The 6,377-nt window shown below is 34.2% G+C and overlaps 1 long non-coding RNA gene across 1 annotated transcript; it reads left to right on the forward strand.

Moving 5' to 3' along the window:
- The first annotated feature begins 3,327 nt into the window (after positions 1-3,327).
- LOC125869059 (uncharacterized) lies at positions 3,328-3,774 on the forward strand. Its single transcript, XR_007446769.1, has 3 exons — positions 3,328-3,472; positions 3,539-3,621; positions 3,687-3,774. It is a non-coding gene; the product is annotated as an uncharacterized LOC125869059 (long non-coding RNA).
- The last annotated feature ends 2,603 nt before the right edge of the window (positions 3,775-6,377 follow it).

A 6,377-nucleotide genomic window follows, 5' to 3' on the forward strand; every position in this document is an offset into this window, starting at 1 on the left:
GTGACGTAAAAATGAAAAATTTTAAATTTGATATATTTTTCAAAAATATTTTTTTTGAAAAAAACTTTTGATGGGGGTGGAAGGTGGTAGGGGTGGAGTAAAAATAAAATTTTTAAAATTTAAATATTATTTAAAAATAATTTTTTGAAAAACAAATTTTAACGAGGGTGGCCTGGTGGGGATGGGGGGGGGGGGGGGTAGGGTATGAGATGGGGTAAAAAATGAAATTTTAAAAATTTGAATTATTTTTCCACAACAGGTTTTTTTGTGGGGGAGGGGGCAGGGGTTGGGGGTTGGTTTGGCGGTTGGGGTAAACAAATATTTGAAATTTTAAAAATAAGAAAAGTTAATTTTTTTAATTTTTTCTTGGATGGGGAGGATCGGTTACGGGGTACGGTAAGAAAAAAAATTGTAATTTAAGGATGAAGAATGTTTTCCTTAATTTTTGAAGGGAAATCATTTTCTTTAAATTTGAGGAAAACAAGTTGATTTGGAAAACATTTAAGCCAACCAAACGTGGGAAAATTGAAAAATATTTTTCAGAAAGTGTCTTCCTTCATACTAAAGACATCCGTAATCATCTCATATTTGATAATCTTGACAATTATTAAGGATAACAAACAATCGTTGGTGAACTATTTAGAATTGAGGAAACAAAAATTATACATTTCCATAAATGAGATTCATGGACAACTATTATATTACTACTAATATATATCTTTTTTACACTTTTCTTTTTTATTTTAATAGAGCGTATGTTATGTGTAATATGAGAATAAATACATTATCAGGTTAATTTAATCTACATTAATATATCGCACCAAGCTAATATAGTAATTTAGATAATAGTAAAAACCTACTATATCTAGTTATAGTTTATGTAGAGCGATGAGGGTGTGAACAGGGATTTAACTATTATCTTCATTTCCACAAATTAAATTAGGGAAAAGGGATAGATTTACCCCTGAACTTTAATAAATGGTACGTATATGCCCTCTTTTATACTTTGCGTCCACATAAGCCCCTGCCGTCCAATTATAGGTACACATATACCCCTGTCACTAACGGATCCCTAATTTCTTACACCTGTCTTAATCCTATTGAACTACCCGTTTGACCCTTTTTTTTAACCCATAACCCAACTATCCGCCCCATGACTCAATACCCACCCAATTTCCTCTAAAAGGAATCCTAATTAAAACACCCAAATTTTGGTGTGTTAATATGGGTGTTTTAATTAGGATTCCTTTTAATGGAAATTGGGTGGGTATTAGGTTATGGGGCAGATAGTTGGGTTATGGGTTAAAAAAAGGGTTAAACGGATAGTTCAATAGGATTAAGACACGTGTAAGAAATTAGGGGTCAGTTAGTGAGAGGGGTATATGTGTACCTATAATTGGACGACAGGGACTTATGTGGACGCAAAGTATAACGGAGGGCATATACGTACCGCTTATTAAAGTTCGGGGGTAAATCCATCCCTTTTCCCATTAAATCATTACTTGAATGAGTATCACATATCTAATATTAATCTCAATGGCTTAGTTTTAATTAATTGAGGGCTATAACAATAATTTATGTTCAGGTAGAAAATAGTTAAATTAAAACATGTGGCTGAGTTACCTAATTTAATATATATAACTCCAACAACTTCTAACTAAAGTTCGAACCATCCTTTGTATGTGTATAGGTCCGAACTCGATAATTTCTAAATTATACATATATGTTAAGGTCTTTTTTTAAGTGTGGTAAGTGTAACAAATGTTTTTTCAGACAATCAACTTCAACCAAATTCTCTATTTTACTCTCTAAAAAAAAAATCTTTTTCTCTCTCCTCAATATTATATTATTATTTATATTTCTATTTCATTTTCTTATTTCAATATAAATCCGTTCTTTCTTTCTTTCTTTTTTTCAAAGTGATCACCCTATATAATTTTCATGTAATATAAAATTATTACTTTTCAAATTCTTTATTTAATATAAAATTATATTTTATTCTAAAATTGTATAGAACAACTACGAATAATTAAAAAAAAGAAATCAACAAGCACAACCGCAATCACAAGCACAACAATTCTCTAGATTATACACTATTTTTTTCCAAATATTGTGAAATCTAAAAACGACCTACTGGATTACTAAATTATTGTTGTGATTTTTAAAATTATTATGTTATGTATTGTATTGTTATCTTGTATTTGAATTATTATGTCACGTATTGTAATTTTAAATTAAAATTTTCATCTTATAATTTTAATTTTGTGCATTCTTCATAGGAAAAATCAATAATAATAATATCAAATTATCTCTTAAAGTGACGAAAATTGGAAAAAAAATATTTGAAATATTGTTAATTCAGGATAAAAGTAGTATATATTAAATAATATATTTTTTGAAATGTTGTATTACATTTAAAAAAAATTACGAATATTAGAAAAAAATAAAAAGGTCGTTTTATTCAAAACCTCAATTGTGACATCCCCTCTCCCACCTCACACCTCGGAACACACCCTTCTTATAGACTTATAGAGATAAATGCGCTTTCACATCTTTTTAACCCGAAATGGCTGGGGAGAGGAAATGTTCCTTTTTTTAGGATACTCCCAGGAACAGATCCGGTGGAGATGGGGTGGGGCCTGTAACTCAGATGATTAAAACACATGGCTACGAACCACAATGTCGGGGGTTTGAATCCCTCCTCGCCCACAACCGGCCCAAAAGGGAAGTACCTTTCCCTGTGGGGGTAGGAAAATCATGATTGGGATAGCGAACCAAAAGCTATGAAACTTGGGTGTGGGTCTTTTGTCGAAATGGAATGACTTTTCTTTTTATCTTTTTATTTATCGTGAATGGGGAATCATTACACATAGTATGCCCGATCGGCGTATTTTTTTGTTTTACGATTTAATTAATAGTCTTATATGAAAAATAATATATTGGTTACAAATAATAGAAATAATATTAAATTAATGAAAAAGTGAAATAGAGATGATGAATAGTGGTTCTCCAAATTTGGAGAACTACTACTCACCTCTCTATAAATAGAGAATAAAGAGCTTTTTATGGCATCTCCAATCCTACACTGGATTTAACTCTATATACATAAAGCTCTCTATTTTTCCAGACAACCAACTCCAAGTCGATTATCTATTTTTTCTTTTAAGCTAAATTTGGACTCAGAGTCCATGTTATTAATAAACTACCCGAAATGGGCCATTCAAACATACAATTCTGAACCTGGTCGGCCCAAATATGACCAAAGCAGGTGTTTTAAACAAGACAAACCCACAGTAGGATTTCTTAAATGCTTTTCCAACTTCCATTTTCCTCTTCTCTCTTCTTCCTCCTTTCGCCGCCTTTAAACCTTGAAAATGATGTCCCCTGTTTCCTTTAGCTCTGCATTGTATATGCTCCTTCATTAGGTGATTAACATCCTTCATTAAGCTGCTGTTATCCTCAGCTAACAAAGGTTTGCATTCCACCTTTCTCCTTTCTGCGTCGCCTCTCTTTTCAGCTGACTTGTGCTCTATTGAAGGTGAGCTGTCCGGTTGGAATGTCCAATTTCGTGAAGAAATTGATATAAAGTATAGTCCCTCCTTTTCAGCTTTGAAAATCTGTGTAAGACAGCTGCTCCCATCCATTTTTGTTGTTCCTTTCTTTCGGTTCTGACAATGAATATGTAGGTGAAGCCGAACACAAGAAAGGTTCTCCCGAGCTGGTTTGGCCCCTTTACTCTCTCTTTTTGTTGATCCCTGTATCACTTTTTGATGGCTGCCATAGTTTAGTCTTAGGATTAGTTCCCCTACAGCTCTTTTACTCCAATTAACTCTAGTATTTAAGTTGTACATATAGATGTGGAACTTTGTCTCTTCACTGTAACTAGGCATGCTGTCCATTGTTGTCAATATTAATTCTCCTTGTTTTGATACGGAAAGAAGGGATGTTATGTTTGTCTATATTAAGGAGTTTTCTTCCCCTGCTTGGTAACTGATTAAAATTTAAGAATACATGATTTGCCTCTTTGTTAATAGCTGTGTTTGCTACATAGTCTGCTAGTTGATTTGCTTTTTTGAATATATGTTGCACTTGCACATTGATTTGTTCAACCATAACATGTATGTCATCCATTCTTTCTTTTATTGACCATGGTATTCTCCAATTTTTCACAATCATGTTTTTTACCGCTAATGAATCCGTTTCCAACTGAATATACTTATACCTCTGCCTGATACAAAATGTCAATGCTTCCCACGCTGCTCTGACCTGTGCCTCCATATTGGTAGCTTCCCATATACTTTGAGCCTTAACATCTAACAAATCACCACTTTTATTTCTGAGACAGAAACCATAAGCACTCTGACCTAGGTTGCCTTTACTAGCTCCATCAGTGTTGCAGGTAATCCAGCCCTCCATCGACATCTTCCACCTTACTAAAAGATAATGTATGTTGGGCTTGTAGTTCTATAGTATATCCACAATTGCAGGCCAATGATATGGAACCCCTTTAATCCATGGAAACTTGACCCTTATCAATTGATGTAGTGCCAACTGACATTGATAATACATGTAACTATAAGAAGTCTTATGTCCATGTCTTATGTCATTTCTCCTTTTCCATCACTCCCAAATTAAGATTGCTGGGATTGCCTTTAAAATCTGATTTAGCTTACTTGACATCTTGTGCTCCCACCATCTGTAAATGAGTTGTTTTAAATTAACTCCGTATATGTCAATACCTACACAAGAAGCAAACTGCTTCTATAGCTTTTGGGCTATGGGAGCCGTTAGTAATAAATTAGACATAGTCTCCACCTGTCCCTCTTCACAACAATAGCATTTGGACACCACCTGCAGCCTCATTCTTTTGAGGTTATCATCACTTGCTATTCTCCTCCTCCAAACCCTCCAAAGAAAAAAACCAATCTTGAAAGGAAGATCATTAATCCACATATGCTTACTCCAACTTTTCTCAGTAATTTTGCCTCTTATAAAATCCCCTTGCCTCTTATAATTTGATAAGCTAATTTAACAGAAAAATCCCCTGTAGTGATATGAACCCACCAGGCCCTGTCAATACTACCTTCCATACTATTAGGCCTGATATTTAAAATAATGTGTTGCACCATTTCGTCTGAAATCACAGACCTCAACTTGTCTTCATCCTACTCATTATTTCTAATAAACGCTTTAACCTCCAGTTCCTCATCTTGTGCCATTTCACCTTCTGTAAAGTAAAGTGCCACTTGCCTGGACTTGCCACCAAATTTCATGTTCCACCTCCTCCCTAATTTTAATCATCTTCCTCCATACCTGCGATGCTCTAATACTATTAGCCATTACTGGATGCAATTTTTTACAGTACTTACTCCACATATATTCAGCCCATAGTGAGTTTGTGGAAACTCTAAAATTCCACTTAGCAAACAAGGCTTTATTTATGTCCTGAATACTCTTGAAACCAATTCCTCCTTCCTCTTTTGGGAAGCACATTTCCTCCCATGCCACCCAGTGTTTTCCTTTAATACCCCCAGCCTTACCCCAAAATAATTTCGCAAATATTTGATGTATTTGCTCCATTACTTTCTTGATTGGGTTCATGGTTGAAAGTAAATATAAAGGCATTGACTGCAACACATAATTGATTAGCACATGCTTACCACCAAAAGTAAGGAATTTATTATGCCATGAGAAAATCCTCCTCGCAATTTTTCTGATCAGCTCTTCAAAGTAACACGAGTTTCTCCTCCCATAAAACATTGGACAACCCAACTAAATAAAAGGAAAATTCCCTTGCCTTATTCCTGTTAACCTTCTCAATCTGATTGCAACAATCAAAGGTGTGTTTTCATGTAAATAGAAACAACTTTTTGATTTGTTAATCATTTGCCTTGATATGCATAGTCTCTTAACACCTTCATAATTTTGATCACTGACCCTCTTTACCCAGAACAAAAAAGAATCGTATCATCTGCATACGACAGATGATTTAACTTAGGACTCCATTTCGGCAACCCATATCCCTTAAAATTTGTGTCCCCATGTAAACTGTTAAGTCCTCTTGCAAGGACTTCTTCCGCAATAATAAACAAAGTAGGAGACAGTGGATCTCTTTGCTTCAATCCTCTAGACGATTGGAAAAAATTATGAACCCTCCCATTAATCAACACAGAGTATCAGTTGTTGGACATAATCCTCCATATCATATCAATTATTATTTCAAAGAAGCCAAATTTCCTCATCAATTTGGTTAAGACAATCCATGATACTCTATCATATGCCTTTGCCATATCCAATTTAGCCACCACATTAAAATTCTTGTTCCTCTTATTCATATCTCTAATAATCTCCTGAGCCAACAAAACATTCTTTGTAAT

Source organism: Solanum stenotomum, chromosome 6 (genome assembly GCF_019186545.1).
Source record: "Solanum stenotomum isolate F172 chromosome 6, ASM1918654v1, whole genome shotgun sequence".
NCBI lineage: Eukaryota > Viridiplantae > Streptophyta > Magnoliopsida > Solanales > Solanaceae > Solanum > Solanum stenotomum.